The sequence below is a fragment of the Leopardus geoffroyi genome, chromosome A3 (assembly GCF_018350155.1).
Source record: "Leopardus geoffroyi isolate Oge1 chromosome A3, O.geoffroyi_Oge1_pat1.0, whole genome shotgun sequence".
In the NCBI taxonomy this organism is placed as follows: domain Eukaryota; kingdom Metazoa; phylum Chordata; class Mammalia; order Carnivora; family Felidae; genus Leopardus; species Leopardus geoffroyi.
In genome coordinates, this window is record NC_059336.1 from 131552296 (window position 1) to 131564616 (window position 12321).

Below are 12321 nucleotides of genomic sequence, written 5' to 3' on the forward strand. Positions count from 1 at the left end.
CCTGACATGCAGACAAAAAGTCAAGGCTGGGGGGCCTGGGTGGCTCAGGTGGTTGAGCATCCAACTCTTGATTTCAGCTCACGTCGCGATCTCCCGGTTCGTGGGATCGAGCCCCGCGTCGGGCTGTGCAACAGCGTGGAGCCTGCTTGGGATTCTCTCTCTGCCTCTCTCTGCCTCTCCCCCATGTGCTCTCTCTCTCTCTCTCTCTCTCTAAATAAATAAGTAAACAAACAAACAAATAAATAGAATAAACTTGTTTAAAAACTCAAGCCTGGAGATCTATCACAAGGAGTCATTTGTTGAGGGAGAGAAGGTTCCTGAAGCCCCAGGAATGAATGAAACGGGTCAGGAAGAATGGGTGGGTTGAAGGAGAAGAAGGCTGGAAGCACAGGATAGAACACAGGGCAAGACAAGGGACCTACTCGCAGATTCAGAAAATGCCCGATGCACCTTGATGTTGTCGGTCCAAGGCGCTGATGCAGAGCCTAGAAGGAGAGCTCGTGTCCTCCCGTGCAATTGCCTCTTGCGCCTCCCACGTAATACAGATTGGCTCTGAGATAAGCTATCTAGGACTTTCCATTTCTCTGCTGGCTGCGATCCAGCTCGGATTTGGCATTTCCCAGGGTGTTAACAACCATGTCTGTATTTGGGTTCTGTACTTATTAGGAGTTCTCTGAAAATAGCCTCTAGCAACTTCTGCTCTTTCCGAATGTGAGGCTGAAAACTCCTGCAGCTGAATATAATTTTCCACGCTTCGCTTCTCCTGGGAAGAATCAGGGTGGGGATTCACGTTGGTGCCTTCGAGGCCCAGAGCGCAGCATCCTCTGGTCTTACGGGGGTCACGCCAACAGTAGAACGGCGCTAGGTCGTGCCTGGCGACCGCAGATTGCAGACTTCTGTAGCTTAGAACTTTAGCACTGGTCCTTACTCCCAAGTGAAGACTCGGGCCAGGTCATCAGCCATAAGAGAAAGGGGAGAGAGAAAGAGATTACTAACACTGACCATATATTCGAACGCTTCCAAAAATTATGTAGAAAATACAGTGCGTTGGGGAAAAGCCCCCCTAAAATGGGGAGAAAATCATACCTGAGGACTGCACATCCAGCACGTGATGACTTCATGAAACGTTAGGAGAGAAAGGTTATAAGTCCACTTCTTGGATCAGACAAAAGTTTTTGACGTGTACTAGGACCCAGACACCGTTTGGGCATTTTCTTTAACAGTCCCCCGCGCTGGAAGAAAGGGTTTTAGCACCGCTGTCCAGATAAAGGAATCTGCCGTTCAGAGAAATTAAGTAGCTCCATCCAGGTCACGCAGCTAGAAATTCATATAGTCAGGATTCAGACTCGGGTCTTCCCGGCTTCTCATGCCCATTCTTGGCTGGGAGATGCATGAAGCTGCACAGAGACACAGGGTCCCACATCGCAATCATATCTTCCAGAATGAGGCATGTGCACACATTTGCAAGAGAGCACGCTGGGGACACAGCCAAGAGTCCACTGGGTCAACAGGCAAAGAGGTGCGAGTGGCCTATTTGACTCTGGGAGCAGAGAGGTCCGGCAGGTTGCTTATCAGCCCTTGAAGGCGCAGAATGAGCCACGAGCGCTCTCGAGACTATGGCAACGCCACGGAGCGGAGGGATGGGAGCGTCTGAGAGAAGATGACTTGCCTGCTGAGTTGAAACTGAGCACCTGTGCAGCGAAATGACAAGTTAGCCTATTATGTGGCCCCTGACTGGGCCACCAGCTGCGCAGATATATGGTCGAACACAATTCTGGGTGGTTCTGTGAGGGTGTTTGGGATGTGATCAACTGTTTGTGTGTGTGGACTGAGTAAGGGACGTTGTCCTCCCTGGTCTGGGTGGGCCTTACACAATCAGTTGAAGGTCTGAGTAGACCATAAAGGCTGACAGTCCTGCATAAGAGAGGATTTTTCCAGCCTGACCCACCTTTGAATTGGAGTTTGGGCCTTTTCCTGCTTTTGGGTTCAAACCGAAACACTGGCCTTTCCTGGGGCTCGAGCCTGCTGATCGACTCAACCTGAAGATCTTGAAACTTCTCAGCTCCCATAGTTGCATGAGTCGATTCCTCGTAATAAATCTCTTTCTATACGTACACATCCTGTTCTGTAGATTCTGGAGGCCCGGGCTAATACACGATGACATCAGAATTCCAGCCTCAGTGAGGGGAATTGGTGATAGTCCCGAAATCAGAGCAGGTTTTGGGGCAAGTGGATTAAGTTCAGACATGAAATCCGAGGTGGGTAAGAGCGAGGAGAGAGTTGGATGTGTGAGTCAAACCCCCAGGAGTGAGATCAAGGATGAGACCAGAGACGTGAGGACCCAAGCAAGTGTGTGACAGTTGAGGGCATGAGCTGGATACCCCAGGAAGAGGGTCAAGGACCGAGCAGTCTGCTTAGGTCAGAAGCCAATGACGCGCGCCCTGAGGAATGTGACCCTGGATGTATCCCCTCCAAGCACAGAAGACGTTTTTCCATTTCCCTGCCTGGGAACGGGACGAAAATTCCTAAGTCACCTTCCAGAGAGAGATTCTATGAGAGGGCCCCACCCACAAAAAGTTAATCACATCCATGTAAGAGCGCTGCCCTCTTACGTGGAGCCCTGACCATTGTTCAGGATCCGCTCAGCCTCAGGCTCGCTCACTCGCTCGCTCTCTCGCTCTCTCTCTCTCTCTGCTTCATTTTGTGCTCCCTCAATATGCTACCACCTAATTTCCCCGGTCCCTGCCGTTCCAGAACATAATTCACCACCCCATTCCTAATGGACTTATCTCCTGCGACCATGGAGGACTTCTGTGTTTCGGTCCATTCTGATCACGGGGAATCCATCCATCAGACAGGACGAAGCGGAATTTGGGGGAACCTGCACTAAAAGAGATCTCCTTGCCTATATAGATTCAGGGGCAAGTGAAATCCTCCTAGGATCCTGAATACAGCTGTTTGCAATAGACATACCGTTTTGCTTTGTTTTTAAACGTTTATTTATTTTTGAGAGCGTGCGGGCGGGGGAGTGGCAGAGAGAAAGGGGGACGGAAGACCCGAAGGGGGCTCCATGCTGACAGCAGAGAGACTGGCCTGGGGCTCGAACTCAACAAACCGCGAGACCATGACCTGAGCCGAAGTCGGACGCTCAACCGACTGAGCCAGCCAGGGGCCCCTGCTGGTTTTGTTTTTGATGCGACAGGTTCTCTCTGATGCTTTCCTCCTGTGCTCTTCTTGTGGGAGGTGGCCCACCGTCCGTCCAGCGGCACTTACGACTGACAGAGCCCCTGCTCACCGGAGCTAAGGAGGCAAGCGATGTAAAAGCCACCGGGCGTAAACAGGCACCTGCAGGGCCACTGGGGGGTTCCTGGGTGTCCCAAAGCCCTGTGGCCAGCAGGTGGATGCCGACTCAGGCACCGCGTGTGAGTACGCAGGGCAGTCCACACCACGGGCACAGAAGGTTCACCGTCCTGGCTGCTCGAGAGCCCACGCAGGTCCAAGTAACGACCTGGATCGTACCCGTGAAACAGGGATCTCCCAGCTGCACCACATTCTAGACCCCAGTGAATCAAAGCTATCGGAGGCCGGCAGACAGTTCCTTTTCTTTGATAAATGACCACGAGAGTGAATAATATTCAGGCTCACCCACCTCGAAGGCAGCTGTTCTCAGGATTAATTGGAAGGTTGGCCTGCATACGCCTCCCATATTTCTTTGGAAAGGAAGAAAATCACGAAATCATGTGACCTTCATATTTGGTTCATGACTGGAAACAAATCTTCCCCGGCCACCGGTGCCAAGGACGCTTGCGGGGAAATGAAGCAGTGGCTGTGTTTACAGGGCACTAAATGGTGTGATTAACGAACGTGATTGGACGGACGGAGCAGGAAGCTAGATGCCAGCGAGGATGTGCGGCCAGATTTCGGCACGTGGCCCTCCGCTGGTCGTCCCCAGGCTCCCCGAGAGAGCGACTGGGGAGAACACCCCGGAGCGAGGAGAAGGCTGAGGAAAAGGTGAGCACAGTGAGGAGGGATGGAGGGAGGGGCCGCAGAAACTCGGCAATTGGGTCCATTCTTCTCTGCAGAGACAGGGAAACTGAGGCACGGAAGGGCAGTGACTCTTCCCGAGATCATACGTTGTTTACAGTGATCATTCTCCGTTTGTGGTCAATTACAAACCGACCCAGAGTCGCTCCACCTTTCTTACTCCCCTTCCTGCCACCCAAACACTTGGAACATGGACCCACGTGCACACACAGTAGAGAACGTAACGAAGGTATTTGAGGAAAAGGTACACTGAGCTGAACTGAATTGAATTGGCGATGGCACACCAACCCGTCATCATGGAGCTTTGCATGACCTTGCATTGTCTGGGCTTATTTGTTTAAAGTGAGCCCTGGAGGGGCCCCTGGGTCGGTCAGGCATCTGACTCTTGATGGCGGCTCAGGTCACGATCTCCCCGTTCCTGAGTTCGAGCCCCACGTCCGGTTCTGCAGTGACAGCACGGAGCCGGCTTGGGATTCAATCTCTCTCCCTCTCTTTCGGATCTTCCCCTGCCTGTGCTCGTGCTCTCTCTCTCTCTCTCTCTCAAAATAAATAAATAAATATTTTAAAAAATAAATAAAATGAGCACTAGGTGTGATTTGAAAGTGACGAAACCCTAAATTGTACTCCTGAAACCGATATTATGGTAGCTAAATAGAAGCTCAATAAAAATTGGAAAAAAATAAAATTAAATAAAAAAAAAAAAAAAAAAGCAGAAAGAACTCCCTGACCCTACCATCCAAGCCCAGAACTAGACGCTTCTAATTAACATTTATCTTGTGCTTCTCCCATAGACCAGCGTCTGTCTCCCCTCCCCCGCCAGAGGTTGTCTTTCTCTGTAGGACTTATTTCACTTAGCATCACACTCTCCAGTTCCATCCATGTTGCTACAAAGGGCCAGATTTCATTCTTTCTCATTGCCACGTGGTATTCCCTTGTGTATATAAACCACATCTTCTGTATCCATTCGTCAGTTGATGGACATTTAGGCTCTTTCCATAATTTGGCTGCGGTTGAAAGTGCCGCTATAAACATTGGGGTACGAGTGCCCCTCTGCATCGGCACTCCTGGATCCCTTGGGTAAATCCCTAGCAGTGCTGTTGCTGGGTCATAGCATAGATCTATTTTGAATTTTTGAGGAAACTCCACGCTGTTTTCCAGAGCGGCTGCACCAGTTTGCATTCCCACCAACGGTGCAAGAGGGTTCCCGTGTCTCCACATCCTCGCCAGCATCTAGAGTCTCCCGATTTGTTCAATCATGAGTTGCTTTTCAAAATGACTGCATTTCCACTGCAAAGTAGCAGGAACACCACTGACCCAAATTCCTTGCAAAACACGGAAATGTCCATTTTGCCAGTCAAATGGATCCCAAAGCCATCTCAGTGTGCTCTCGATCTCCCTTTCCATACGTTTATTCATCCGATGTGTCTCCTGTTCTGCAAAAGGCCTGCTTCTGCGTTTGTCCGTATTTACTGGGGAGGTTTTTTTATATTGGCTCGAGGGGTTCTTACTCCTAGAGGTGGGCAGTTACTGACGTCACGTTTAGGACCCCCTAGTTTGTAGCTTGTCTTTTCACTTCCTTGATGGTGTCCTTTGCGGATCAGAACTTCTTAATTTGAATGCAGTGTAATTTATCAATCTTTAATTTTGTGTGGGTGGATGGGATTTTTAACCCATAGCCAATCCTGCATCACAGTGTGCATTTCTTATCTTATTTTTAATCTCATAAACCTGGTGAGCAAGGCTTTAACATCATTTCATAGACGGGGAATCTCAGTATTGGAGGTAAGTCATTTGCCTGAGGGCACAAAGCCTATAGGGGGCTGAGTGAAGACTGAGCTCAGGTCTCCTGATCAGCAGGATATCTCAGCCCCACACGGCCTCTCCCTGCTGTGCCAGGAATTTATCCATTCATCCTCACAAGAAACACTCCGGTGTAGGGTCTCCTGTGCATTATCCATAGTGCTAAGTCCCGAGGGCAAAGAAACGGAGTGTCATCTGTACCCTTGAAAAGCTTCTATCAGGACTGTGCCCAGAAAAGGCTTTTGATGAGACAGCAGAGTTCAGACTTAAAGGAAGAGTAGACCTCATTCAAAGTGCGGAGAGACGTAGAGGGAACAGGAACATTCTAGGCAGGGGAAGCATGGGCAGTGGTCAATAGCAGGCTGTCCGTGTGGGGCAGGGTGAGGGTCGTGGAAACGGCGGCCGGACCCACAGACAATGGTCAGATGATGAGCAGGATGTGTCACACTAACTGACAGGGACTTTATCCTGTAAGTAACACATCTTTGACTTTGAAGCTCTGAGATCTGGCCTGCAGAGCCACCTTATCCCCCCAAATTCCTTCTGAGACCTCCTTCTTGAAGATTTCTACCTGGCAGAGAGGACACCCCTTTCTCCGGTCCTCTGCGCCCAAAGGCTTGTCCCCCCGTGACACATCCTGAGATTTGGTGAGCGAAGCTATCATCCTCACTTACCAAGAAATTCATAGAATTCCATCCTTTCTACCCTGTGACCATCGTCGTCATGGACCATCCGGTGAACACTTGTGGAGAAGGTCAACCTCAATGGCAGCCTGCAGAACAGACAACAAGGTGGAAAGAACGCAAGCTGGGGGGGTTCGGTTTCCGGTGCTTCCTCTAACAACCGTGTGACCACGGGCAAGTTTCTTCATCCCTCTGTGATCATTTCCGCTCACTGTCCTGAGGACTTGGGGAGCTACTGAACATGTCTAAAGCAAAGGAAACATCCAGCGGATGTCAGTTGACTCCTCGCCATAACAGAAGTTCAAGATCATACCCTCGAGGGACATGTAATCTAGACAGAGAAGAAATCCCCTACTGAAACCAATTCCAGAGATGCTGAACGTGGACCCTAAACAAGAACTCCTGCGTGAGGAGAGATGATTGAGCCAGCAGCCTGGACTCTGAACCCCAAGCGGCAGCATCCTTGGCATGGGGGGTGGGGGAGCGGGGGAGGTCTTTGACCCTGAGATTCCGATGGCCCCGGGGAGGCCCCTGGCAATCACAAACAGGCTGGGTGAATTGCACTTGGCCCTAAAACAAAGGGGGAAATCTGAGAACAAACACTTCTCATCTTCCAGAATCCTCCTTCACCAGAGAGTTGTCCGGTCTTCCGGTGATAACAGCAAGAATCACAATAAAAATAGATCTAGGGGCACCTGGGTGGCTCAGTCGGTTAAGCAGCTGACTTTGGCTCAGGTCATGATCTCGCGGTCCGTGAGTTCGAGCCCCGCATCGGGCTCTGGTCTGACGGCTCAGAGCCTGGAGCCTGTTTCAGATTCTGTGTCTCCCTCTCTCTCTGACCCTCCCCTGTTCATGCTCTGTCTCTCTCTGTCTCAAAAATAAATAAATGTTAAAAAAAATTTTTTTTAAATAAATAAAAATAGATCTAATGCAGAGGAAGTGGGACGGACTGCTGGCAGGTTTCAGAGGCCTTCGACTGGACGTGGAGACACCCAAACGCTCAAAATAACCTCAAACTGTGCCTTCTCTGACAATCCCTTGAATCTGCTTAGAAGAACTTTTCGGCTGGGGCGCCTGGGTGGCGCAGTCGGTTAAGCGTCTGACTTCAGCCAGGTCACGATCTCGCGGTCCGTGAGTTCGAGCCCCGCGTCAGGCTCTGGGCTGATGGCTCGGAGCCTGGAGCCTGTTTCCGATTCTGTGTCTCCCGCTCTCTCTGCCCCTCCCTCGTTCATGCTCTGTCTCTCTCTGTCCCAAAAATAAATAAAAAACGTTGAAAAAAAAATTTAAAAAAAAAAAAAAAAAAAAAGAAGAACTTTTCGGCTGAAGGTAATGAGTCACGGAGGAGAGTCCTAATAGAGAACAGACAGAAACTTCCCTTCAGTCCCACATGCACACATTCACAAGTGTGAACCTCTGAAGTTGGGAGAAAGTAGAAACCAGGACAGGTAGTAGCTAGACGCAGAAAGCGCCCAACTGAGTAAAAGTAGGAGAAGACGATGCAAAATATACTTGTGCTCTTCCGTGGGGAGGATGGTCGCAAGAACTTACCATCTACTAAGCCGTAAACCAAGACTCGACAAATTCCAAATGAGCTGATTTCGAACACTGGGTGGTAGAGGCCCCACAGAGCAGTTTTCCACCTGCTTCTGATGTGTGCTCCCCAAAAGTTTTAAAAGACAGACCCCCCAGTTCTGGGTCATTTTTTTTTTTCCAGCTTGGGATTCCCATAACACACAGGTGTTAACTAAGCATTCGGCCGCCCCGTCTGAGCACGCCACAAGATTTCTCCCAGAAAACCCCTCTGTCTCTGGCTCAGAGCCCCCGGAGGAGACAAGCCTCCAGCATCTCCCGTGGGGTGGGATTTATCTTATTCAAGACCTCCTCACGCTTTCTCTAAGTTTAGCGGCACTGATGGGGAAAGTGCATAGTCTTCTAAATTCCTGTCTTTGTGTATAACATGAGGGCATGGGGCAGAGCAATACCTAGATGTGCCACGAACTTTGTATCCCTCCTTACCCCTGCCTCTGACGGGATACAACATCACATTTTGCAACTTCTCATGCTTGATTACTTTGCCGCTGGGACTGTTTCTCGGCTTTTGCAATTTTGTTCTTCGGGTTGGTCCTCGAGAGGACCAATAATAAAAAATTATTATTATCCCCTAGCCTAGGCCCGCCTTGCTGGAAATCAAGGATAATTAAATAAGATCCAGCCTCAGGAGTCTTTTTTGATCTAACAGTTAGTTATAAAGACACGGTCAGAAGCTACAGTGTAAGTAGGAGATATTTGTAGATAACGATAGAAAGGAAGAAACGGCTTCTTAGGGAAAATAACAAACTGTACCCTTCCAGATAGTATCATAGTAACAATCGGTACCACATCTCAGATTTCAAAATGCTTTCATGGTCATGAGCTCGCCTGAACCTCACCCAGCCCAGCGACCTACACAGAGTAAGAAAAACCAAGTGACTCGCCTGACATCCGAGCCAAGGGTATGGTAAACCTCGAGGTGTCAGGGAGGGTCTGGAAGGAGATGGGCTAAACATTCACCAGGAGCTCAACCACAGAAACCCATACAAGAAAAGGCTGATTCACGCAAGTCTAAGCTGGGTGAGATATTCATTCCTCAAGCAAAAGTGAACCGGGTGCATGTTTAGTTTTTGGTGAAAGAGTCAGTTCTGTTGCATCCAATAAGCTTTCCCAATGCCAATGGGACCAATTATTATAGGACATTTTCAGGAGTAAAACAGTTCCATAAGTTCAACAAAAAAGTTGCATGTTTCAGAACAAGAGAAAGTCTGGAATGTCTCTGGGAAAACAGGTCGTAGGTCCCAGGGGAGGCTCACCCTAGCTCAAACACAGCCTCCTCTTTTTACTACTGGATCCCGATTCCAGACTCCGTTGCTAACTAGAGATATTAGGTAGAAGATCCGATGAGGTGCCGTGCGGGCCACTAAAAGGCAGAAGTATCTGATGGCTGATTTTTGAGACTCGCAACGATCAGAGGTTAGACGTGGAAGAACAGGCAGGACAGGTCTTTGGGGTTCAAATTCCAATTTGCCAAATCTGAAGCAGGACCTACACATTCAGAATCGTAAAAAATATTGGAACGTCGTAGGTGCTTAATTTTTAAAAGTACATATTAGTTCAGTAAGGGCGTGGATTCATTTGCAAGGGCTGCCACAAGAGAGGACCACAGACCAAGTGGCTTGAACAACAGAAACGTATTTCCTCCCAGGGCCAAAGACAGAGATCCTCAACCAAAAGGTTGATGGGATTTCCGAGGCCGATCTCCTTGGCTTCCAAATGGCTAAATACAACACGATGTTTCTCTGAATGAGTGAGTGAGCATGAATGACGAAAGAAAAAGTGATATAAAAGCTTCCTATTATGGACTGAACCCCAAAATTCACATGTCGCAGCCCTAACCTCCAAGGGAACTATATTTGGGGATAGGACCTTAACGTAGGTAATTAAGGTTAAATGAGGTTATAAGGATGTGGCCCTAATCCAATGACACTGGTGTCCATTTGAGAAGAGGAAGACACTAGAGAGGCTCACCAGTGAGGAAAGACTGTGTGAAGACACAGAAGACGGCCGTCTGCCAGCCGGGAAGGGACGCCTCAGCAGAAACCAGCCCGGACCTTGCACTTCCAGTCTCCAGAGCTGAGGAAATACATGTCTGTTGTCTAAGCCCCTTCGGTCTCTGGTGTTTTTTATAGCAGCCTGAGCTGACTTAATACACTTCTTTTCTGAGGTCATTTGCCAGAAAAGGAAACCTAGGTTTTCCCCTGGTTGGGGATTTTAAGTTGGGTTCTCTACAAAGTATCCAAAAGTTAAAAACGAAAAAGGGAAAGTAGTCCAACATGATTGTATTTGGATGTGTGTGGGAATATGTGCTTACAGCCACAGGGGTACTTTCTTCCACAAATACTTGGTAAGAGAATTAGCCATGGGCCAGATACCAGGCCCATCACGTATCGTCAAATGCAATCCTTTCCTCTTCCTCCAAATGCTACCAGTGTTAGGAATTGACATCTCCATTTTTAAATTTGAGAAAGAAAGAGACTCAGAGACTTCAGGCGACTTGGCCAACCAAGGTCAGGCATATGGTGGAACTGGGTTTTGGAGGCAGGTCAGGTGGATTTCAAAGACTTCACACATACCCAGGACCACGCTCTCGTCTTCACGACAGAAGAATCGCAAACGCTTCGCTCCTACAATGTGCCTGGGTCCGTTCTGAGAGATTTGCCCATTTAATTTAAACTAACACATTGAATTAATGTTTAAAACCCATGTGATCTGCACGCAACCCATTGAGACAGATACTTTTATTATCCCATTCTGCAGATGAAAAATGTGAGACACGGAGGGGCTGAGTGACCCAGTGTAGGTCGCACCCTGCATCTCTTCATATGAATGAACACCAGGAGGCTGAGGTGACATCTGTCCTCAGCTTGGGGGCCACATGGCCACGATCTGCTGTGTTTTGGCTCCAATGGAGGAGAAAGAATCCCATGGGAGATGGGGGGGGGGGAGGGGAGAAATCTCCCAAATCCTTTCCCTTCCTTGGATCTCACTGCTCTGATTTCGACTCACCAGCAAAATAGACGAGACTAAATGTTAGGATGTTTTTATCCACATAGAGATTTTTCTCCAGTGAGAAGAAAGCTAACTCCTACTTCGCTCCTCTTTTGACACAAAATTTGATTTCAATTACCCAAAACTTTTCCTAGTTCGCTTTTTTGCTTTTTAACAGAGATCTTCTTTGTAGTTGAGAAACCCGCCAACAGCCAAGTACGTCCGGCTTCAGAAAGCCCACCGTGATCTGTGGCTTCTGAGAGTCACGGATCACCACCCCGTTGACTTCCGTCTTGCAGAGCGGTCAGGGGACCCGAAGGGAGAGGCTGCCTGCTTCCAAACTTCTATTACGTCATCCTGATGGAATGTGGACACAGGGACTTTGCAGGGACTTTACGCTTAAGCCTTGTTTTATTTAAGTTTATATCGTTCTTAGAGACTTAAATCTCATCCACTGTTGCTTGGAATCCAGGCTTCAGTTGGATTATGGCAAAGATGCAGCAAACTTATCCTCCTAAAAGCTGAGCTCGGGGAATGGTTAAAGCCATCCTGCCCCAAGGCTCAAAATGAATCCTTCAGCTCATTACATTTTAAAGATCGCCAGCAGTCAGCAGGCTTTAGATTTATGTAACCGAAGTTATATGCAGGAACAGCGTGTGCTGGTTATACAACAAATGCTCATGCGAATTGGTTAAAATAGGACAGGTAAATCCCATGTTGAAACCCAGAGCACAAAGACTCCCAACAGCTTTAAATGTCTGTTGTTTTCACTCATAACAAGGGGATCATCGTTTTCCCGTCCTCTCCAATAATAACAGACATGACCGAGTGTCCACAGAATGCCACGCACCTCACCATGGCTCAGCAGGAAGAGCAAAGGCTTTGCAGTGAGGTCAGGCCACTTCGTATGTGACATTGAGCAGGTGTCCCCGCCATGGTTGGCCCATCCATCAAGCCTTACGGAGCCGGTGGGAGAATTCAATGGAAAACGTTGCCAACGGTCTGGCACAACGGGGGTGCTCAACAGGGGATCACTTCCTAGCCTGCTGCCCCTTATCTGATTTTATTTACTCCTCTTGGCAAGCCAGAGGAGAGGTGTTATTCCAATCCCCGATTACCAGGTGAGAAGGCTGGAGCCCGCTGCCGAACCTGACCATGTTCGGAAGCGGCGGGGGGCGGCGGGGGGACTTTTATGCTTCGCTCCTAAGAGGCG

General features: G+C 48.9%; 1 long non-coding RNA gene across 1 annotated transcript; it reads right to left on the reverse strand.

Moving 5' to 3' along the window:
• Nucleotides 1-239: 239 nt before the first annotated feature.
• On the reverse strand, nucleotides 240-8653 carry LOC123581567. Its single transcript, XR_006703827.1, has 3 exons — nucleotides 8544-8653; nucleotides 6519-6616; nucleotides 240-1691 (listed from the first exon to the last, which is right to left on the reverse strand). It is a non-coding gene; the product is annotated as an uncharacterized LOC123581567 (long non-coding RNA).
• Between the last annotated feature and the right edge of the window lie 3668 nt (nucleotides 8654-12321).